We start from the raw sequence: 25852 nt of genomic DNA, 5'->3' as shown, positions 1-25852 counted from the left end.
TAAAAATAAAAGTTTATATAAAAAAATCATAGAAGGGAGAAGATACTTTTCATAATTATAGCTAAGGAGAAAATTATAACCTAAGGAATAGAGGTGATTATAAAAGATAAATTATACAATTTCCATAACACAAAATCGAAAACCTTTTGTACAAATGAAATAACCATAGTTTAAGAATTAAAGTGGAAAGCTTGAGAAAGATCTTTATAGCAAATTTTGATAAAACTCACTTATCTAATGTATATTAAGAATTTACAAATACATAAGAACGAGAACTATTCCCAAGAGACTGCATCAGAACAATGAGGAACCGTGCAAAGGGACTTCAAGGCAGAGAAAGATGATAAGTGATGGATTCAGGGTCAGAATAAGAATTTTCTAAGATGACAATGTCTAAAAAGTTTTCCCTGACCATGCATACTTGTTATAAGGGTTTTGTTTTATTTATTTTTTAATATAAGGGAGAGGATCATTGGATTGATTTTTTTTTCCTAAGAGGACAGTCCAGTAAGGCATTTTTAAGGATGCCAATAACCTAGGAAGGCCAAAAGGAAACAGAATCAAGTTGGATGGATTTCAAAGCTCCATGATAACTTAATGTGCTTAAGAGGAAAAACAAACTAAATAAAAGATTCATGGCCTCATTCTGTTCTATGGAAGTGCTTATTTTATTCAGTGTTTATTAAATTCAGAATTTTATCATAAAAGATAAAGTAGAACTTTACAAAGAATTGAAAGCTTTTTCACAAGCAAAATTAAGTACAACTAAAATAAAAATTGCAAAATATGATCACAGCTAATTTTTCTGATCAAGATATGATATCCAAGCTATTTTAAAATTTTATATAGACATATTTGGAGCAATTCTCTAATTGCTTAATAGTCAAAGGATATAATAACCAGCTTTCAAATGAATAAATGCAAAGGCAAATTTAATCTACAGAACTGCATCATATACTCATCACACTGGCAATGATTACAGAAAAGGGAAATGACAAGTGTTGAAAAGGTTTTATGAGACTAGACAGGCTAATAGACTATTGATGAAGCTCTTAATTGGTTTAACTACCTTGAGATCATACTAAGAAATAGTCACTAAACTGTACCTATGTTAACCCAAAGAAACTACCAGAAAGAAACTGTCCACGATTGAGAAAAAGCTATACAAAATGTAGTTTAGAAATGGTATAATGGAAAATAATTAAAACATCTGAAATGATGAATATGAAAAATTGAAAGAAACTTGAAAGGGCTTGAAGAAAATAAGCAGAGGCAGGAGAACAATGTACTCAATAACAACAATAACATAATAAAATAATTTAGAATTGTTTACACAGCAACTAATCATAATGCTAAAGTCATCTCGCAAACCCAATTTCTCTTTATTGGCTAGCCCCCATTCCTAGAATGCTGGCTCTCCTCACCTTCTGACTTCCCTGGCGTCATTCAAGATTCAGTTTCAAAATCACCTTCAACTACCTATAATATATCTTATATGTGCATAGTTATCTACATGATAGAGGGATAAGGTCACTAAGGTCAGGAACTATTTTACTTTACCAACCCAGCAGTTCCAGGCACAGAGTAGACAAGCACTTAAATGTTTGTTGGCTGAATCAGAAAAAAGAAGAGGTGGACTACAGTTATGGAAATTAGCATATTTTGAGACATGGTCAATGTTTTTCTTTTCTTTAAAGCTTTACTTGTTAAAAGAGATGGTTCTTGGGAGTGGTGCAACCAATATGAAGAGGCTGCAATATGTCAAAAGAAAGACACCACATCAACAATTTTTTAAAATATAAGCTGCCTAGTTAATGATACAAAAACGCTGGACATTTTATTGGATGTTGAAAGCAAGTTAAAGCCACTGACCTTAGAGAACATCATAGGTTTTCTTGGAAGGACCAAAAGTAGGCTTAATCCAAGAGTTGTTGTTAAATGGGTGGTCAGGATGGCAAGTCAAGGACAGAAAAGCATGCCTACCTTCAACAAAAATTAGAAAAGTGACCTTTTTTCCTACTTAAACTTTATTGACTTAATCTAATATTTACCAAACCTTATGCAGATTATTCTCTTTATATTCACATATTTATGTGCATGTAAAATCTTCCCAAAAGATAGTAAGCTCCCAGTCGGTAGGCACAGCTTATCAATGTATCCTTAAACTGAGCACAACCATATGCCTATAGTAGCAGTTTAATATTCAATTGAAATGTCCCCTCTAGAAATCCGCCAGGATTTTTTTTTGTCTAACAGTAGAAAACAACTTCAAATTAAGACTAGTATCGCTATTTGTAATAACTTGTCCCACTTTAACTCGGGTCACTCCAGAGTCTAAAAGTTCAGATAAACAATCACTTTAGTAAAAGTATTCAACAATCCCCAGAGAAAATGTAAGCTACCAGATAGTAAAAAACAATCAAGGCAAATAAAAGCCACTAGTGAAGAGACTAAAAGCAATTGCCAAGAAGATTTCCTACATCTCCCAACTCCTAAAACTTTTTGCCCCCAGGACCGAGAGCAAAGCTCCAGATCAATACACCTGGAAGCAAAGTTAACTCAATTTGCCCTCAGCTTGCTTGATTACTCCTCAAATCACAACAGTCCTAGCTGGTATTAGTTGGGGAGAGTGTAGGGATTAATAAAAAACAAACAAACCTTTCTGGCTCCATTAGTGTTCTGGCCCACAAGACTTCTTAACACATGGCAATAGAAGAGCCTTTCAAAAGTTGGAATTCTTGTACTCATAGTAATTTGTTACAGAGGAATAAGGTGCTTAAATATATATGTACCACTCTCTTCTTACAGTTATGTTCCTGAATCTGTGGTACCCTTTTATGGAGCATCAAAAGGAAGTCTCTACTGATGTCAAGATAAGCTTCCCTGGGTAGGTAATCTTTCCTCACCTTCCCTTAATCTCTTTAAAGAGATGACAGGCCCCATCTGTGAGCAATTATGCAATACTATTCCCTGGGAAATTTTTCTTGCTGACCCCAGAGATTAAACATCCACACACAGGACTTTCTGAAACCATAATAGGCTATAAACCATTTCCCTAATAGTTTATTCTAAAAATTCTGTCCCCATCAACTACTTCTAAGCTTCCCCCTTCCTAATTAGTCAGAAAAAAAGCAGAGCAAAAATTAATCTTCAAAAGGAGAAAAGCTAATAAATACTCCCTCAAAAATAAATCCTAACAACAAAAATCAGGGAAGTGATTTTCAAAAATTTTTTCTCTAACAAGCAAAATTAGCATACATGAAAAATTCAAAAAGTTTTCTGTACTAATATTTTAGTTTGCTCTTTGGTCAAATAAAAATCAACAAAAAATTATCAATGACAATCAACAGCAAAAACTGACCATTCAATGTTCTCAAATACCAACAAATGCCACCCCCACCCCCACCCCCCAGTTATGGCTACAATCTTCCTCTTGAGTAGATGAAAGGGAGTAGAAATACTTGTCTTAAGTTTTGGTCTTTTTTGTGTGTGTGTGACTCAATTTCTACCTAATCTAGAGGGAAGGGGGGAACCGTGTGCTGAGTATAGAAATGTGAGCTGCAGTCTTGCAGGGGAAGTTGGCTCCTCAACATGTTCCTATTTCTTACCTGCTTCAAAAGTTTTGGAGACTTTCCTTCTGGGTGACATTGAGGCTTCTCTATCATTTGAGATATTATCTTACAGCAAAATGTTTTATTTAATCCTGTGTATATTTTAGTATATTGTCATTTGTAGAATTTCTCCAATTTGTTTGCTACTTTACTAAGATAATCTGTTCTTTATTATTTGTAATGACCTTTTGTGTAAATAGTTTAGTGGGAAGGAGTTGGAGCTGTTGAATGTAAGCAAATAGAGAAACCAGAGAAGAAACTTAGGTTTGAACCTTTGAAAATAACTATAACTCTAGACAAACAATATTTAGAGGTACTAAGAATTATTATCTTCACCAGGAATTCCTGCTCAGTTACTGAACTAAAATTGCTCAGTTTCATTGTGTTTGCAGGGTCTGCCTGCTCCTCCCAGTTAGCTCACCTGTGGTGGTATATGCATTGCTCCAGGTTTTCTTCATTTCCACGAAAGTAGTCTTCTAGACTTCATAAACCCACCCTCTGCCAATTGGATGTGCTTATTCTTTTGTAGAACCCAGTAAAATCAGAGCCATCAGCTAGCTAGTGCTAGGCATGTATATGATCTCACCCAAAGCACCTGATAAGTTCTTGGGTGTTCCTGGCTGTTCTTGTTCTACCCACTGAAACAAACATTTCCCTGAGAATCTGGACTAGATGGTTACATATTTACCTGTGATTTATTATCCTATAGAAAATTCTGTTTAGAATCACTGAGGTAATCTACATCCTTTGTCTCTATCTTGTAAATCATTATTAACCACTGTCCCTGCAAGAAGCTTACAAAATCCCTTAGCCGATATCATTTTCCCTATAAGCATGTACCTGAAATCATTAAACTTTGTCAGTGCTCAGCAAGAGAATTCTTCATGTCTGTCTGCCCGTCTGTCAGTTTGACCCTCCTATAATCCCAGAATCATTTCTCTCATCCTGGTTTGTCAACCCACAAGTAATTTGTAAAGCTGGCCTTTACATTCTTTGTCTACTTGAAGTTGCTAAAGATTATATACAGAGGCTGAAGCTTTCAAAATTCTATCTTTGGTCATTTTATGACTACTTTTTTTTGCGTGCCAATACCAATGAAATTATAAATCAAAGAATGAAGATTCCATCATTTAAGGAAACAAAAAAAACTTCCATCTCTATTCTATACTAGGCATCCAATCTTGCTTCCCATTACTTCCTGTTCTAGCCAGGTCAGTCTGCCAAGTGTTCTCTATATATACAAAATGATAATCTAGTGCCTTTGGTTCTGATAGTGCACACATGTAACATTTCCACCACTCCCTCTATTTAAGCAAAGTGAAGCTACTTCATCCATGAAGCCCAAAACTATTCTAAGTGGTACAGGACATAGAATACTGAACCTATATCAGGATGACCTAAGTTCATAATCCAGTCTCAGATACTTCCTAGTTATGTGACCTGGTTAGATCACTCAACTTTTCTCAACTAAAAGCCTAAAGCTCTCAGGCTCTCCCCTATCTTATCTAAAAATAGGGATAATAATAGCACCAACCCTCCCTTGGTTACTACAACAATAAAATGTATTTGTAAATACAAATTTGAAATACAAATAAAAATATTTGTAAATGCAAATTTGTAAATACAAATTAAATTTAAGAGACTACAAATTATTATAATGAAAGGGGACAACCTATATAGTTAAATCTCTTCCATATGGAAGACCTCTGCATCTTGCCAAGAATGATGTAAAAAAGAGCATTTAAATTGACTTTGATCCCAGAAGCAGTTCCACAAACAGGATTGTGTTTTGGATCACAGGTCTGCTATGTGACTTTCACTAATTAACTCATCTATAGTCTCCAAACATCAATTGCATGATCTGTAAAATGGAGTAAGAAATTTCCAATCTTTCAGGGTTACAGAGATCATCAAATGAGATAATGCTTGCAAAGTACTTTGTAAATTATAAAGTGCTATACTTAATGAAAACTATTATTGTTAACAAGATTCCTGAATCAGAATTCATATTCTGTATATGCAAAGTACTATGGAATTATAAAATGCTACTCTTCAATTCTTTTATAGATCTGCAACCTCACTGAATGACTCCCCTTCTAATGCTACAGATCACATGCTCTCTCATCCTGTACAACTTCTGTCCATGTGTTCCCATAGATCTTTCCAGGAATTCCCACCATACACTTAAGAGACTTCCTCTAGATCAGGGGTCGGCAACCTTTTTGGCTGTGAGAGCCATAAATGCCACATTTTTTAAAATGCAATTTCGTGAGAGCCGTACAGTGCTCACAGTGCCGCTCCTGTAACAGCGCCTGAAAAAAAATTGACTTTATGGCTCCTGCAGAAAGAGCCATACGTTGCTGACCCCTGCTCTAGATCTACTGACATGTGGGTACCAATGGAGAATGAGCTATCCATCTGGTTCCTCTCACACTGCTTTTTCTAGGCATACTTTTTTTTTTTAATAACGATCTTTTATCCTGCCCCTGAAATAGCTCTTTGTTGTTAAAACGAAAGTCGTTCTACATCTATAATAGATATCTCTTCATTGCTCTTTCTCTTTGAGAGACCTGAACCTATCCAGACAAAAATCAGAAAATCAAGAATGCCTACTTCCTAGGCCAGTGATGGGCAAACTACGGCCCGAGGGCCAGATGCAGCCCCCTGAAATGTTCTATCTGCAGCGCGACATTATTCCTAATCTGACGAATACAGTGAGTAGGACACAATACAATGAAACTTTGAAAGAGTTGCCTTAGAAACAGACTGACAGATGAGCATTTCCTTTCCTTTGGCCCCCTCTTTAAAAAGTTTGCCCATCACTGTCCTAGATTATGATATACAAGTAGACCCAGAGATTATAGAGCTGGGCCAAGTTCATCTATATATGGACTGATTCTATAGGGAGAAATGAACTCGGCCTATGACTATTTTTAGGAAACTGCATAGTGCTTTGGAGAATCCCCAAGTTTTTTTTCTGAAATAAAGGCTCACTATTCATAGTATCAAGATCTTCCCGTGGTGATATGTGACTGTGAATTATGAAATAAAGGGATAAAGTGCTCTATATATGTGAATTATTAGTGTAAATTTTATTCCTGTTTTGGGATATGAGGAAACCAAATACACTCCCCCTGACCCCTCACCACAAAATCATATATGGCCAGTTGGTGACGGAACTGAGACTTCGAATCATAGAACCTCTAGGCTATTCGGGTCCTAAGAAGTCATCTACACTAATTCCCATCTGAAATAGGGCCTTGCCTCTACAGCATGAACCAGTCTTTTAATTCTGAAATTTAGACCTAATGTTCTTTCCATTACATCATTTCTCAAGTTTTTCAGCTGTCCTGCAAAACTATATGAGAGACAGTGTAAAGCAGTGAAAAAAAGGATATTTAGTTTTGGAGCTGGAGAGCTTGGATTCAAATACTAATCCTTTGGGCACGTCACCCACCTCTGTAGGCCTCCTGGAAGGACTGGATTGGGTGTCTTTTAAGATCCCTTCCAGTTCCAAATTTGTAATCCTAAAACCTATGATGTGAATCTATGTTCTTTAAAAAACAAAGATGCTAGCAACTTTTCCCTTCTAAAGAATTAAACATGGCATGCTCTGAAAAACAAAACAAAACAAAACAACAACAAAAAAAAAAAAAACAAGCAAATTGTACAAAGGTTTTTTTTAGTGGGAGTTGAAAGTAGATTAGAGAATGTGGGTGAAATAGCCAGATTATTGAACACAGTTATAGACAATGCTTTTGATATGATATTTACTTTACTCAAATATCTATTGCGTTAGTAAGATAGAGGCATCATAGAAAAAGCAAAGTGTATTAAGTGCCCTGAACTTGAAATCAGAAAATTGTTGTTGTTCAGTCATTTCATTCTGTTGCCTGACTTTTTGTGATACCATTTAGGGTTTTCTTGGCAAAGATACTGGATTGGTTTGCCATTTCCTTCTCCAGAGGAGACAACTGAGACAAACAGGCTTACACGATTTGCCCAGGGTCACAGTATCGGAAATCACATTTGAACTCAAATCTTCCTGACTACAGGTCCAGTGCTCTTTCTATGATGCCATCTAGCTGCCCTTCCTGGGAATCAGTAAAACTTAGTTTCAAATCTAATAACTATGTGTGACTTCGGCCAACTTATGAACTTCAAGGCAACTACCTGTGACTTAACTACTAAGTTATATAAAGTTGGTAGAAATTTTCAACTTGAAATCATAGCTCCTAAAAATAAATCACAATTCCTTCACAAAGTGACTCAGTAAGATATCATAAACACAATAGATTATCTGATCTCAACAGAAACTCCTCACTGTTATTACAATGCTATCTGACGTTTAAAACTTTTATGTTATCCCAATAAGTATCAGTTTTTAAAAACTAAATAGCTTATAATAAATAAGTAATCCTTGGAGTCTGGACAGTACCATGCAATTAACAAATTGTTGGACTGAAAATCCTTAGGCCTTCATTTTCCCAAGTAGTTATCATCAGGAAATGTTGAACTGAAAGGTCATTTACTTCTCAAACGACTGAAAAGATTCTTTCAGAAATCTAACTGCAAGGAACTTTAAAGAGTTTATTACTTTCATCAACATACTACTGCTTTGTGTTCACAAAAATGATCTGAGTAAACTTGTAACAAAGTCAAGCCAACATAAAAGGTACAGGTGCCATTGGAAATCAGTACACACTCCACAAGCAAGATGATCTCAGTTGTAAAGAAAGCAGATAAGATCCATTCATTCAACATTTAGTAAGTACCTAAGACATTATTCCCTTCAGTAATGGTTGAGTCACACTTACTGTTCTTTATATATTAATTTGCAGTTCCCACCTCCATGCCTTTACATTGGCTGTCCCCCATATGTGAAATGCTTTTCCTAATCATCTATCTCTGAACCTTAAAATTCCTGGCTTCTGCCACTAAGAACTAATGGGGAGAGGGGAGGGGAGAAAGAGAGAGAGAGAGAGTAACTTCAGAACTCTGATAAATGTAATGAAAAATCATGAGTCAAGAGGACTGAGGATGAATAACACTACTCACTTTGCCAGAAGTAATGGACTTAAAATGTAAAAAGAGACATACATTTCTGGACATGGCCAAAGTGTTCATTTATTTGCTATACTACAATGCATATTTGTTATTAGGGCTTTTTAATTATATAATTGAGGAAAGAAGGTAGTGGGAAGAAATGATAACACATTAAAAAAAACTTTTTTTAATCCTGATTTCTTTGAAACTCAAGCATCATCTCTCCTTCAAAAAGGCCTTCCCTGATCCCATCAGATGATAATGCTTTTTCTTCTAAGGTTAGCCAATTTCCATTTAGTTTGTGCTTATCTTATGTGTACTCATTTTATACATATGTCATATCTATATATAGAGAGACATATGTGTGTGCCTAAACATGTATGTGTATCATTGGGTTATATAAACTCTGTGAAATTGGGGACTATTTTTAATTTCTCTTAATCCCTAGAATTTACTACAATGCCTGGCACATAAAAAGAAGCACTTTAATATTTACTGATTTGTCTAAAGACCTAACGTGCTAGGGAATGAACAATATTTAGAATATAATCTCTATCCCAACGGAGCTTATAACTTTCTAGGTTACTCAATTGATCTAGTTCAGAAAACTTGGCAACAAGAGAGAAGAAGGGATAGGGGGAGAGAAGGAGAGTCAAGGATAACATGCAAATGATATTAATTAAATCAATTAAATTACATTAAAGAAATAAATATTAACAGCAATTAAAGTTTGTAATGAAGTAACAGATCGGCATAAAAAAAAGTCAATGGACATCAGTATCAATATAACAAGTATTTATTAAGCATCAGAGTTCCTATTCTCAAGGATCCGCCCCTTCTCTTCCTGGCACCCCTTCCCCCCCCCCCCCCCGCCCCAGGTTTTCCTATAGAAAAAGGTACTAGAGCTAAGCTTTGAAAGAAGTTCACACAATCTTGATGGCAGACAACCCTTTCAAACTTAATTCTACTGGTTCTCTTCTCACCTCTAGAATCACCCTTTTCATTTTCTCCGGGGAGAAATCACCCTCCATTTTCTAATCAACCTCAACTTGAATTCTCCAAGGCCCAGTCCTTAATTCTCTTCTCCCTCTTCTTTCATCTTTCAGAAATCTCAAATCACTCCCACAGCTCCAATGATCATTCTCTGCAATGGCCCTTAGTACATCTCCATATCCTGACTTCCCTTCTGAACTTCACAAACTCATATTTAAAATAGCTCAAGACATTTCTTCACAGATACCCCACTGACACTTCAAACTTATGTCCAAAACCAAGCTTATTGGAGTTCCTTCTAATTTTCTAATTCTTTCATTGACATCCACCATTAATCTGCTCTGAGGTTCATGTTTAGATGCTTCAGTCTTGGTATCAACTTTTACTCTTCTTCCTTGGGTTTCCAATATGATCAATAGGTTCCAAGTCCTTTTTATTCTACCTCAATGATAACACTGGACTCCTACACAACTTTGGTTGTGTAGGTTATTTGCCATCTGACTTGTAACCTCATCTGGGGTTTTCTTGACAAAGATACTTAATTTCAAATTTCAAATACCCTTTTTTTAGTTGAAAGCTAAGAGGATGTCCATAAATTGAAAAATGGCTGAAAAAATTTTGGAATATGAATGTAATTGAATATTATTGTGTTATAAGGAAGGGGGTAGTTTCATAGAAACCTAGGAAAATGAATAAACTGATACAGAGTAAAATAAGCAGAATCAGGAGAACAATTTATTAAATAAAAACAATATTATAAAGACAAAAAAACTTTTAGAAGACTGGGGGGGGGGGGTCTGGAGGGGGAAAAAAGACCAGAAGTTTGAAAAAATAGTGAACATTTGATCAAACATGATTCCCAAGGACTAAAGATGATACATGCTACAATGAGACACATTTTGGATGTGTTCTAATGAGGAGACAGTTTTGCTTGACTGTGAATATTTTGGGGAAAGAAGAAGAGGGAAAAGGAAAGGGTGGGAAAGTGAGAAAATAAATTTTTATTAATTGGAAAAAATGTACATTTTTAAGAATGCCTATTGACTATTATTCTGTGCTGTTGTTCTCTACATCTTGATTACATTTAGTCTCCTTCACACATCTATAATTCTATAGTCTAGCCAAATTGGCCTTATTACTTTTCCTCACACAAAATATTCTACTTCTCATTGGTGGGTCTTTGCTGAAGCAATTTCACAAGCCTGAAAATTATCTTCCTTTTTCACTTCTACCTCCTGGGATTCCTTCCCTTCCTTCAAAGTTCAGTTCAAATGGCAACTCTTACACTTGAGTTCTTTCCTGATATACTCAGCTGCTAGTGTCTCCCCATTTGAAAATTAACTTGTATTTATTTTGCATATATTTTATATATATAGTAATATGTATACCCTAAAGACAGGGACTGTTTCATTACCTAGTACAGTACCTGGCACACCAGATACTTTAAAAAAACCTGTTGATTGAATGATCTCACACTTAAAAAATTATGAATTTTAGGAGGACAAGGACTTTGTCTTATATAAAAATTATATTTCTTACAGAGATTGGAATAGTGCTTTGCCTGTAAGAGATGCTTAACATTAAATTGAAGTACATTTTAAAAAAAAGGAAATCTCCAATGAAACACATTCATAGTAAACCAGAAGAGTCAAAGACATGACAGATTATGTCCCCTTTCCCTTTCTTGCACTCATCAAAAAAAAATCAATAAACAAAGACAATTTTCAATCATTTATTTTCCAGTTTCCCACTCCTCTCAAGAGTATGCAATAAAAGTTCATCTCAAACGTACTCAAATTGGAAAATATCTTTTCATATTCCGGCCTCTAAATTTGCTCAGGATTAAACTAAGGGTCAAATGTTGATCAAGTGTACAGAAAAAACGGGAAACAAATTTTGAAATATTTCTGTCTTTTCCCACACTAATTTAGAATGTTTTATTTGTTTGCTGAGCTAGTTCTCAAGGGCACAATATTTTAAACAGTAAACAAATGTCCACAACAAGTAAGGCAGTAGAATAATTAGCTCTTCCCTAAAAAGCTCTAGAGTCTAGAGAAGAACAGAATTAACAGAATGAATAAAGATGTTCTTGTCCTATCTTTAATATTTTTTTAGCAGTCTATGAAGAGAAATAAAAGATAGAGATAAAAGCACTTGGAAGTATCTGTGGAAACTGTTGTGGGTATGTTTCTTCTTCCCATTCCATTTCTCACATCCACACCCTTAGGAAAGCCTGTACCTTATTCCTAAGAGGTATTTTTCCTCTTCAGCTCTCGTTTTGAAACACCTATATTCCGTCAAAGCTTACCTCAGGGGTCTCTCCCTACATAATAAGATCATTGATGTAGAAATGGAAGTGGGGCTTACAAATCATCTCTTTCAAACTCCACATTTAAAACTGAGGCCCAGAAAGGGTAAACAATGTAAATTGTTTCAGTCCACCCCCTTAAACTGCCCCTCAACAACTCCTATACACATCAATCCACACATATTCTACTGCTTTAACTTATTTTGTGTTACTTGGTACATCTGTTTTTACTTACTTGAGTGATATATCCCACCCCAGTAAGCTTCTTGAAGGCAGAAATTCTTTTATTTGTATTTGTAGCTGATACAAAAGCTAGGCATTTACTAAATATTTTTTTAATTAAATTGTGCTTACTTCAGTATATCAACAATGAAGTCTAACAACAACTATTCCCCAAATCCCTCAGATTATCCTGACAAATATAACACAGTGGACGAGAGTAAAAAACATCTTAAATTTTAAGGTCCCTTCAAATCTCAAAGACCTATTGTAATATTAGCTTACTAATGGGGATACATTTTCTTGGCCAGAATTTAAAATATTTAGTCCATTTGGGAACTTGGATTCCATTCCATTTATTTAGAGAGAAAACAAAGAAAGCAAAGCTGCCAAATGTCTTGAGGACTCTTTCTCAATTGCTTTAAGACAGGATAATCAGGGGATAGAAAGAAATTTCTTCACCAGCCCTACTCTTCACAACACTCTGATGCAACACATTTCTTCTACATTATCCTTGGCAATCAGTCTCACTTTTTAAACAACTGATTGGCTAATGAAAAGCTATCTCCTGTTACTTCAAATCAGGATTTGCCTGATGTTTGTTTAGCCTACCTAAAAGAAAAATGAATAGCTTTATATCTCCTTTATTTATTGGCATTCAATAGAGGTTTAACGTACTGAAACCATTTCTACTTTTCCCAGAAACGTGAGGACAAACAGATACTTGGTGTGCTAAAAATTACTCTCAGAGAAAACAGATGTGCTTTTTCCCTTGCCCAGAAGTTCCATCTGTTCTGAGCTGATCAGGAATTCAGATGACCTCCCAAAACCAAAGTGAGGCTGACAGGGTAACTCTAATTCCATGTGACTGAATACTGAACATTTAACTTCACATATTCAAGCCCTGTGACCCATTTCATAAGAATCCCTGAACAATGGTTGTATTACTAGCAAATGACCAAAGATGAATCTAGGGAAATTATCTTTCTGACAACCAAATGTTTTAAATGCCAAATAAGAAGATCTTAAACCAAGGTTTACCCAATACCAAGTATTGGCACCAATACCTTATAATAGCAGTAAGACCAGAGAGAAATGCCAATGTAGTAGTAAGGAAAGGACTTTGCTCACAGATATGAAATCTTCATAAAAAAATGTACTTTGAAAACCTGTGACATCAACTTAAGGCTACTGCATAGGGAAAAAAAAAAGAGAGATCTCCTATATGCTGACTACCCATCATAAACTACAGACATCAAGATATACTTTGAACAATCAGAGATGAATAGATATGAAACAACTTTATGCCCATCAGACCAAAAATATCTCTGTGTACTACTGATACTATTGCTATCATAGGCCCTTCTATTATTGTTCCCTTGGGTGTGGCCACATGCAAATGATGAACAATTCGGCCATTTTTGGATAGATGGCTTGTTTAAAAAAGGCACAACAAACATCTGGAAAAAATTACTGTCAGAGCATTTTCTAAAAAACCCAAACAGTTACTCATTTGACCATGTTTATATAAATTTGCATGAACTTCCCAGGTCTGTTTCCAGCAACTCTGAAAACATATTGCCAGAGCTCCTTACATCCTTCTGTTTTAGATGCAATTATAAAGCCAAAACCATTTTCTTTAAGGAGCAAACTATCTTGACAGAGGGAATTTGATAGCAAAATAATAAGTAACATAAACATGAGTTATTTTTAAATGGAACCTAAAAGAAATTTAAACTAAAAGAGGTGAAATAAATAACCCAAAGTAAACACTGTATGACAGAAGATAAAATGACTAGATAATTCAAAATGTAGGTCAAACAAAGAACAACGAAGAGATGTGTAACATGGTATGCATGATCAGGCGAAAATCAATTACCAAGGAAGAGCTGTGCAGGGTAAGCAATGTAAAGTATATCACCAAAGAAAAGTATTACCAGAAAAGACAGTAACTCAGTCATGTATCAAGATACAGGCAAATCTGTTAGATAGGACTTAACCATATGATGTCAGAGAACAACTGAGCTAACTGGCTAAAATGTTACTAAATTTCCAGGCAATACTTGTACCTTGGATGTAAAAGCTGGTTCAATACCTTTCCTGAAATGAAAGAATATTCTTATGATCTCTTTCTGAAATATTCTGTAAAGCAATTATCAGCAGAGTAGATCAGGGCAAAAAGGTCACCTAATAGTGGTTTGAAAACTTTCATTGCAGTTCACACTCCTATGCCATCCTATGAAGTAGAAAAGGAGGAGTACAGTAAAGGCAAGATTATAACCCCAAATATTTCAGTGGCTTGATCAGTTCATTGTTGAGGATCCTCATGCTACCTGTACAGGCAGCAAACCCCTTCATGACTTGTGCAACTCTTCATATGCTTTCCTCTAAATCTTTGAAGAGACAACTGAAGCCTTCCTCTTGTTATTTTAATACTTTGTGAATGTAAATACAGTAATCAGTTCTTTCTCTTTGGATGACCAACAAACTTACCACTTCTGGACATGCTATCTTTGATGATACACATGACATTTTTCATGCATAGGTCGTCCTTCCTAACATAGTGCATCTTTCCTTTACCTTTTGCATCTCTCAAGCAATCCATACTCTTCTGAAACTGTGATGTTTGACTGTTTGAAGTTAAATAGTTAGGTGTACATTTATGTTAAAAAAAAGAATCTAAGTATAGCTTGGAGTCATTGAAAGGATCAAGCAATCCCATGAGAAAATTTTAGCCCAACTTCCATCTCCTATTTAATTCCGTGGCCATCCAACTATCTATTTGCAAAGGCCATTTAATTATGAAAGAGGTCTGCACACTGAATATATACTTTAAGCTAGTGCTACTGCTAATGCCAGCCATTAAACTCCATTCGGCAGGCTGATTATTTTAATACTTGCTGAAACTTTGTCATTGTGGAGTATTGTAGGGTTATCATATAAACTTTTGATGAGTTTTGATTTGATCATATAAACTTTTGATGATGGTTTGAGTTGCTTTTGTACTTTGTTTGAGGTGAGAGACCAATAATCTTTATAAAGGTCAAGTCAGAACCTCTGGCAACAAACTCAATGCCATTTTCTTCATCTTTCCTCTAACTTGTTAGTAGTCTTGACATTTGTCCAAATTGTGTCAATGACCAGATTATTAAAAAGCTGATTCTGCAATGACTCTCAAGGCAATAACCAAGAAGTTCTTATCTGTTTAAATATATTTTCTTTGTTCTATTGTTTCATCCTAATCACATCCAAGATCTTTGGACTCCTTTCTTTTAAAAATGTTTTTTTAATTTAACTTTTTTATTTTTCAATTTTCTTTTATTACTATGAATTTGCTAAGTATTAACAAACATGAACATTTTCACCTTCAAAGAACAAAAAAAGAAGACCACATATGAAATTGTGAATTTTCACTACATAGAGCTTTAAAAATATACATATCTCAAATTTAATATGATAGTTCCAACATTGCTTTGCTTATCTGGATCCCATTTTGCATTTTCTTTTGCCCTCTTATTTGTATTTTTAAATGACTCAACAATATTTTCTTTCTTTTTTGATATGATTATCATTAACCCTAGTCCTTTTCAAAACTCCCATTCAACAAGAAACTAATAAACATTTTTTTAAATTTCCTTTCCTCCCATACCTTTCCCCTCCTCAAGAAGGCAGCAATATGACATAGGTTGTACATATATTATCATATGATACCTATCTCTATGTTTGCCATGTTTTAAAATAAGACACATATTGCTTATACTAAAGAAAAATTCATTGACGAAGGAAAGTGAAGAATGGTATGTTTCGATCTACATTCAGACTATCTCTTGTTTCAACCAGCTAGCCTTTGTTATTTTTATAACTTGGAGGCAAACTTAAGAATTATAAGGATAATAGTGGTAGTTTATTTAGAATAGTAAAAATTTGGGTTAGTCAGATCAGGGAGGATTACTGTAGCCAGTGAAAACAGGAGAAGCAGTTCCTTGTGGAACCAGGGAGTTTTATTTGGGTGGAGTTAGAATGCATCCTTGTGCCTGGCCCTAAAGAAAAGTTCATTCATGAGCTTCACTTTACTTTATCACTGAAGATACTTTTGATTACATTTATCAAAAGTATCTGAACAGTTTTGAACCTTTATTTGCTTATTTTTCAACATTTATTTTTACAATCCCTTTTTATTTTTACAATATCAACAGTTAGAAGAATATGGATGGTCAAGGAATTGTGAAATTCTTTAGCACAGTCTGTGCCCTGTTCCACCATTCATGGAAATAGAAAGTGGGTAAAACAGGACAAAGGGCCATTTTGTCTTTCTATGTTTCATAGAGTGGGCAAAAAACTGATTATCTTAATGTTTATTATTCTGGTGATAAGCCTCTCTATACTGACCAAGATGAAAATAGTATATTCTCTTGATTTATAATCCCTAATTAAGATATACTAATTAGTACAACAATGGTGTCAACATATTTATTTTATCTCAAGAAGTCATATAATTAATCAATAAGAATTTATTAAAAGCTTAATATTTTTCAGGTACTATGCTAAGTATTAGGGATAAGTAACTGAAGCTCAGGCTGTTTAAATGAACTTCCCAAAGAGACAATTAGTAAGCACCAGTTAGCCAAACACATTCACCTCTAAAAACCTTGCTCACCCAAACTACTCAAATGGAAATCTAAGAATTCAAATGCAGAAAAATGAGGTAATTCAGTAATAAAAATTATGGATTATTACCTGAAATTCTTTAGACATATTCTTATACCTAAACTCTTTCTTTATAGTAATAATAGTTTAAAACATTTCTGTCTAACCAGTAATCAGCTTGGTGGGGGGGGGGGGGGGTAACAGAATTTTACCTTTAAGTAGTACAGTTTACAGCTGTTGAAGGGGTAAGTAAGTAAGGCAATATAGATGCATTGTGAACTACATTTTGCCCCCAACCCCTTTTTAGGTATATCACATAGAAGGAAGCAAATTTTAGTGAGGATGAGTATTTTTCATATTCGTATAAAATATACCAGCATAGTGCCTATATAGTCTTGGCAAAAGAATGTGAGAGGTGCTAAAACTCAGAATGAGTGAGTAGAAGCTGGCAATGAATGTTAAAGACACCAGAAAGAATTTCTATTTTAAAGTATGCTGGGGTCAAGAAGATCAGAAAGAAAAGTACTGCTACTCAGGGAAGATCAGAAGGATGATGCAAGGTGGTTTATGTTTTCATTATCAAGAAAATCTTCACACAAGGAGAGATGGTACACAAATTGCTATACAAGGGCTGACCTACAGATAAGTAATGTAAGAATGTGTGTGTGTGTGTGCGCGCGCGCGCGCGCACACACACACTGCTGGGGGGAAGGAGAAAGAACTAGTCCATTGACTTTTTCATTTCCCTCACTTTTAAGGAACTTCTGGAAATGTCCTCCTCCTCTCCCCAAGGAACCTGGTTAATTGATAAAAGTTCCTTCTGCCTATATACCTCATTACCTATGGGGATAGGAGAAAGGTTGAGAGTCTTGATTGCAACCTCCTTATTAACTATTCACCAACTGAGGATGTCGTGGGATGTCCTGGGAAGGGACTTAATGATGAACCAAATGTTATTTATGGATCTGCCTGAAGGACCTTCAGGGAATCTTTGGCCACCAAGATGTTCAATAACATATCAACTTATTGGTTAAATGGCTGCCTAATTAGTAAATTGATATTCTTATCCCAAAACCGGTCTCTCAAATAATTTTAATAATCACAGTAACAAGAGAGTATTGTAAAGACTTATGTGAAGTGGGGAGAACCAGAAGAACAATGTACACAGTAACAGCAATATTATGTGATGATCAACTATGAATGACTTACCTATTCACAGCAATACAGTGATATAAGCCAATTCCAAAGGACACATAATGAAAAATGCTATCTAATCTCCAGAGAAAACTGATAGTCTTGAATATAGATCAAAGCATTTTTTTTACTTTCTTTTTTGGGGGGAGGGTGAGGAGTGTCTTGTGTTTTCTTTCAAAACATGACTAAGATGGAGATATGTTTTGCAAGCCTGCACACAAATAACCCCAATAATATAAAATTGTTTGACTTCTGGAGGGTTGGGGTGGGGGTGGGGTGTTTAGAAGGAGGGAAAGAATTTGGAAATCAATTTTTTAAAAAACATCTTTAAAAAATTGTACATGTTGGGGCAGCTGGGTAGCTCAGTGGATTGAGAGCTAGACCTAGAGATGGGAGGTCCTAGGTTCAAATCTAGCCTCAGACGCTTCCCAGCTGTGTGACCCTGAGCAAGTCACTTAACCCCCATTGCCTAGCCCTTAACACTCTTCTACCTTGGAGCCAATACACAGTATTGACTCCAAGACGGAACATAAGGGTTTAATTTTTTTTTTAAATTGTACATGTAATTTGAAAAAAGAATTTAAGGGGAAAAACACTCAGGATGGTAAAAGAGGACATAGAAGTATTCCTAATGAATTCAAGGGGGCCAAAGTACACCACAGGGTCCCAAAAGAAACAGTGGAGAATATTATTATCCATGACTATTAAAGAATGATCTCTGAAGGGTTATAAATGATGAAGATGTTACAAGAATAAAGAGCAAATGTCACAGGTTTCTAAAAAGACGGCAAAAATTTCAAAATGGGGGTGGAGGGGAATGAAGATAGCACAGTTAACCTCAATTCCTGACAAAATTCTACAACAATATGTTGAAATAAACTGGGAACATTTAGAGACAACAGTGGTAATCAGTAAGGTCCATCAATTATAGGATACATCATGAACATATCTTATGCCAAACTGCCTAGGAGAAGAATATGACAAGATTTCTCTATTTATTTAACCTGAGTCTTTCTTTATGATAAGAGTTGATAGTTAAGGAGAGTAGGGAACAAACTGGGAAAGGACTCAAAAAAAAAAAAAAAAAAAAAAAGAAAGAAAGAAAGAAAGAAAGAAAGAAAGAAAGAAAGAAAGAAAGAAAGAAAGAAAGAAAGAAAGAAAGAAAGAAAAGGTATCAATCTCTTGTCTTAAAAGAGATCAAGAAAGCAGTTAGCTGGCTCAGTGGATTGAGAGCCAAGCTCAGAGACAGGAGGTCCTGGGTTCAGATCTGGATTCAGATACCTCCTACCTGTGTAACAATGGGCAAGTCCCCCATTGCCCAGGCTTTACTGCTCTTCTCTTTTGGAATCAATACACAGTACTGGTAAGGGTCCTTTGGGGGGGAGAGGAAGGGGAGGGGAAGGGAAGCATGAGAGCAATATTATGTTAAAATAATCTCATTTTCTTTTCTGAAACAGCAGATTATCAAGTCTGGTTCAAAATGCTTTAGAAATTGTTCACGTGTGCTTCCATAAAGCATTTGACAAATTATCTCATACTATCTTGTAAACTGCAGAGATCCAATTCAATTCAAACACCCACATAGGTTGTATGATGGCATAATTGGAAGAGTCCATACCAATGGAATAACTTGACCGAAAGACTAGAAATTAATAGACAAATATCATTTTAAGAGAGAGATCTATATTAGAGTATTCCTTAGCTGGGATTTGTCTTTGCCTGAAATATTTAACATCTTCATCAGTGCTGTGGATAAAAGCATAAAGGGCAAGTTTATAAAAGTTTATAAAATATGCAAATAAAACAAAGCTGGAAGAGATAACTTGAATCTATTTCTATAGCATTTCAATATCTACCATGTGTTTTCTCCACAACAACCTCATTAGAGAAGTTATCTACAAGTCAGGCAAGTAAGCAATGAACAAGAATTTTTTAAAAGTTCTCTATATGCCAAACTTGAGAGACATACAAATATTTTTTATTATCATTATCACCTCCATTTTATGGATAAAGAGTATATATATAAAGGGAGAGAGGTTAAGTGAGACTTTAAGACTTGGCCTAAGACTCAAGATCAGTATTCCTTCCACTACTCTAACCTATTTCTAACCAGTGGTTTGATAATGCATATAAGAAAATATATTGAATGAAAGGATTCAAAAAAATCTTGGCATGTTGTTGAACAATGGGCCAAACTTAGCTGTTCTTAGCAATAAAATAACCTAAAACAACCTGAAAGCATACATGATTAAAAAATGTCATCTGCTTCTGGAGAAAGAACTGATAGTCTGAATCCAGATCAAAACAAACATTTTTTTTTTGCTTTCCTATTTTTGGAGTTTTTTCCCACAAAATGATTAATATGGAAAAAAACTTTACATATATGATTGCACATGTAAAATTTATATGAGATTGCTTACCATCTGCAAGGAAAGGGAGGAAAGGAAAGAATACAGGACTTAAAATTTCTTTTTTAAATGTTGAAAACTGTTCTTATGTAAATTGATGAAAAAACAAAATATCTTTTCTTATTAATGCAATCCATAAGACAAAGATGTAAGATCCAAAGAGAAATCACAAGCTGATGAAAAATTTGAGTTAGCAGTGTCCTGTTGCTTTTAAAATACAAACTTTAAAGAACTATGTAAAATCTATTACTATGTAGCACTAATTACAGCCTTTCTGCTGGATAGGGTCAAGATTTAGCATAAAGCACTTAGAGAAGGTTCCAATCATATTCACGATTATGTTTAAAGAATTGGAAGTTAGATGTAACAAGGAAGGTAATTAAAAATGAAACAAATAAAAACAAATTCTAAACATTTTTCTTTCCAAAAAGTAATAGTTTTTCCAAAACGTTTACCCATTTCTATGAAATATTTACTCTTTTCTATGGCAATAGAGTCATAAGGACCTTCAGTAATTCTCTACAAATGATTCCTATTGCCTATGGTAAACAAACCCTATTTAAACAATCTATACAACATTCTTTTATATGCTTTCAATGAATACTTTTATGCATACCACTGTACCCAATAAATCAGCAATTCTGGCAATACTACACAATGAATGCTCTCCTTTGCTATTTCTATTATGTAGCCATTAAATGATTAAAAAAAATCTGGCCAGTTTGATAAACTACATTTTGTCTAAGATAAGTTCTCTTAGTAGAAACAATCAATGTCTTACAATTTTAAAAAATCTTTTAAAAGATTAAAAATGCTCAATAGAAAATTATTACCTACTCTATTTTCCCCCAAAAGTAACTTCCAACTTTGTGACCTAATCATCTCCAAAACCCCAAATATTCATATATATGCACACATACACGTGTATAAATACATATTTATTCACAGAAGCAGCAACTGGAAATCTGGCTAAGCAATTGTGCTAATTTGTGCTATTTTCTGATACTCATTTCTGAAAGACTAATTCATACACAGATGATAAGGAAATTGTTAACTGCCACTTAGACAAACAACCTGACTATCAATATAACCAAGTATCCTTTGGTTTTTTTGTATACTTTTTCATTCCACAACTTCCCCAATGGATTTACTGCTCTAAGGAAAAGTAAAGTTTCTAGCCTATGGTGCTATTCCAGTATCAAGAGCAGACACAATTCCTCCTAGAAAATTCTCAGAGCTCAGTTTCGGGATCGTTTGACAATTAAGGGCAGAGACAACCCTAAAAAGTCTTTACCCTCCCAACTCAAAAATATAATAAATTAGGAAAGTAAGACACTTTGTACATTGTCCTCAAATGGCAACATGAACTCAGAGGAGCCAGAACTGAGTCTGAGTTAAGGTGGTAGCCACCTGAAACAAACAAAAAAATTCTAGGTGTTCAAGATATATATAAATATAGGATGGCCTGTCCTCAAACAGGGGAAAAGATGAAATAGCTGTTCTCCTCTCAATCTTTTCTGGGTCAAAAGGAAAAAAGTTGTTGACAGTAGTGGTTATTTCTGTGAACCTATGCATAGTTGGAATCAGAAGATGAAGCCTCAAGAAGTTTTCATGGCAAGGCCCACACGGGACTCAGACGGAGCTCAGGGTATAGATGGGGTGAGCAGGAAGTACATATTTGTCTGAGGAGTACCAACAGAGGTGCTTACCTCCTCTGAAGTCTGCGGAGGTCAGGGTGATTGCCAGCTGTCCATCGGCCTGCCATCCCTTTTGAGGAGAGGGAGACACTGATGGGCCCAAAGGTTCTTCTAAAGGCAAGTTCTTACTTCAGGCTGGCCAAAAAGTCCCTGCAATCAAAGAAATTATTGTGGTTTTGCATTTGGTGTTTTTATGCCCCTTTCTTATGGGGGACAGGTCTGTCAGCCTTTGGATGGATCTGAACCACAAAAAGCAAATGATTCAAAAATACACATCCACCGAGGTCTGAAACAGATTTGGAGGAAAAAGAAGTGCTTAAATGCTGCAGAGTAGTGTTGGTGGATAAATGTGACAGCATTTCATCGATGACACACCAAAGCAGACCATTAATCATTCTCACTGAGAGAGCTTGATAGCCTACATTTCAATAACACTTGCCTTTATCAGACCAGGAGTACCATAATATCACAACTTTCCAAGAGATGATCACTGAGGTCTCCAGAGACACATTCTCACTGCCAAATACCTAGCATTGCCTGAAGAACAACTTAAAAACCCCAAAAAGCAAAATTGTATATGTAAAACTACAGAATATTAAAAATTAGCTTCTATAATCACTAGATTAACATTATTCTTTGCTAATTATCTTCAAAATTATCCTACTATAATTTCCAGAAAAACCCATTCATCAGAAACGAAGGGATACGATAAAAAAAAATCAATATAATTTTGAGTCAAACAAAAGGAATCAAACCCTAGAGGGCACTACAATGACTTTTTAATCTAGTACATTTTTTTAAATCTATTTAACAGGTTAAATTGCATATTCTCCTGAAAACCAGAAACCAAATAGTTTAATACTATAATATAAAACCTTTTACATTATTCACACATACACAACACTCTTATTAGTAATATACATTTGCTATCTAGCTTTGTCTCAGAATTTCCCTTTAAACATATCAAATATACTTCTCCATTCTCTTGCCCTCATCTTCCAAAAACGAATAAACTACAAGGAAAAAAACATGATCCCAGAATACCTTGCAAGCCCAACCTAAACTCACAACAAAAATAATTCGTAAAACAGAGAACAGACCAAAGGGAATTCTGTAACAGCAGTAATATTTTTACATAATGAACTCTCAAAACAAATAAAGAAATCAGTATTCAAGTCTAGACTGCAAAATTCAAATAAATTCAAACATTTTAAAGCACTAGTTATCATGTACAAGGTTCAGTGCTAGGCCCTGTGAGAAAACACACACACACACACACACACACACACACACACACACACACACAGAACAGTTCTTGTGCTCAAAGAGCATGCAATCTACTGAGGGAATCAACAAGTACACTAAAAAGTATATACAAAATACATGCAGAATAAATATGATGTCATGTGGGTGAAGGAGGGACCACCAACAATTGGGAAGATCAGAAAAGACCTCCTATTGTAGGTATCATCAGAGTTATGCTTTGAAGGATAGGGATTAAGGCAAATGTGAAGAGCATATCTCTCTCAAAGTCTTCCAGAAGTTATAAAACTAACAGTTTAGTAACATTTAACATCTACCCACTACTAGATGTCACAGTAGATAAAGTGCCAAGTCTGGAATCCAAAAGAATCATCTTCACAAGTTCAAATCTGGCCTCAGACACTTAATATCTCTGTGTCCCTGGGCAAGTCACTTAACCCTGTTTGCCTCTGTTTCATCTGCAAAATGAGTTTGAGAAGGAAATGACAAACCACTCCAGTATCTTCACCAAGAAAACCCCAAATGGGGTAATGAAGAATTGGACAAGACTGAAATTACTCAACAATAAAAAATTGCTTAGTTCTATCCTGACAGGAGACCTTAAACCAGAAAAGTAGTAGAGGTGGTTGTGAAGACTCTAATCTTGTTCTTATTTATCTAACATATTCTTAAAGCAGATTAATTTTAGTTGTGGTCTTTGGGCTTAGTATTGAAGTATTTACGCATCAAAAGGTAAAAAGGCAATAATTCAATTCAATTAATTCATTGAGAAATGAATGAAGAGAGTCAATAACAGATCAGGAATGGAATTCTGTCACAATCACTGAAAATGGAAGAAAAACTGGTGAGTGAATTCTTTCACGTAGCTTTTTGGACATTTGTGCATGTAATCACAATCCCAGTAGAAAAGACCCTTCACTGGCTGTGAATTCCTTATTAAAAAACTCAAGTAAATAGAAAAGAACTCTTCCCTCCTCCAAAGAATTGTGGAGAAGGGGCCCACCGTCTTGTTTCTGCATCCAGTCAGTTCTTTTTAGAAAAGAGGCAATAACAAGTAGAATAAGGCAATGATGTCAACAGAAAGGAAAAGTGAAAGGAAAAACAAGGAAATAAATCAGGATGGAAGCCATTATAGATAAATCATCTACAAACCACTATAGACTGGTTAGTGGAATAGAGGTGTTTACCTTGGAGAAGACCTTGGAGAAGATTTAGGGGCTATCAGAAGGTGAAGGGCTATTATATTGGAAAATGGATTCTTTCTTCTTGACTCAAGAGTTCACAAGTAGGAAAAAAGTTGCAAGAAGCAGATTTTCATTTGGAGTAAGGACATACTGCCTAACAATTTGAGTAGAGGTTTTTAACCTGAGGTTTATAAACTTGTTTTATTTTTAAGTTGTGTTTTTTTTTGTTTTTTGTTTTTTGTTTTTTATCATTGTACTTATCCTTTTCAACACCATCTGTTTCCTTTAAGGTCATGTGTTTTATCGTATGCATCTAAAAATATTTTTCCATAGACTTCAGAATGATGATGGAGTTCACAACCAAAAAAGATTAAAAAACCCTAAATTCTAGAGCTATCCAAAAGTGAAAGTAAGGAGAAAAGTAAACTTTTCTGCTTGTCTTGAAAGATAGTGAGTTCTCTGTCAGTGAAGCCTTTCAAAGAATATAGATTTTCTGTCTCCTCCCCATTTGAATGTAAGCTCCTTTCCAGTTGGGATCATTTTGTTCATTCTATTCTATTCAGATTCCTATTAGTTATTGGATATCTTCTAATACTACATTCCCAGGACTATTCTATGTCTAACTTTGTATTCCAAGGTCAATGGAATCTCAGACTTGAACTTGTCTTTACTGCCTTGAATGACAGCACAGCAAAGGAAATGAGGAGAGAATTCCAAATTAATGTCAACAAATTTGATAAGCACCATCATCAATGAAATCTCATTATAGTTTACATTAAAGTTCTACTTTAGGGCTCAAATTATCCAGCAACTCTCTTTGTTTTCACAGTCTCCCTCCTATTTGCAGGACATCCCCTTAAAACTTTCCCTAGAGTAGCTTTCTACTATAGTGAAATCCTATGTTTGAAACCAAGTCCAAAAATATAGACTGCCAACATTTTCCTCAGACATACTATGGCCAGATTTACTCACAGTATCTCAGGGCATAATTCAAAACAAAAATGACCACCAAGAAACCTCAACCAAGTCCTCTTTCCTAGCTATCTAAGCTTGTCAGTTCCCAAGCAAAACAATTCTCTATAAGTTAAGAAAATGTCTTATCACACTGAATAGCAATTTAAGTAAACTACCATGATCCAGAGCACTATGTTTTTAGTTGAGAAACATAAATATTATTCCTCCATACCAGAAACACAGCAAGTTGTTGTTACATGTATGCAGAAGGCTTATGGGCTTAGGATCTGAATAAATAATTCAATGACTGATTACAAATTTCAAACTG

At 35.0% G+C, this 25852-nt stretch overlaps 1 protein-coding gene across 1 annotated transcript in view; it reads right to left on the bottom strand.

Moving 5' to 3' along the window:
* Positions 1 to 25852, bottom strand: part of STK24 (serine/threonine kinase 24) — a 137067-nt gene that overhangs the window by 52673 nt on the left and 58542 nt on the right. The gene's annotated exons all lie outside the window — the stretch shown is intronic.

This window comes from Gracilinanus agilis, chromosome 3 (genome assembly GCF_016433145.1).
Source record: "Gracilinanus agilis isolate LMUSP501 chromosome 3, AgileGrace, whole genome shotgun sequence".
Taxonomy (NCBI): domain Eukaryota; kingdom Metazoa; phylum Chordata; class Mammalia; order Didelphimorphia; family Didelphidae; genus Gracilinanus; species Gracilinanus agilis.
The sequence above is the reverse complement of the archived record's forward strand: the minus strand, read 5'-3'. Positions and strand labels throughout refer to the sequence as shown.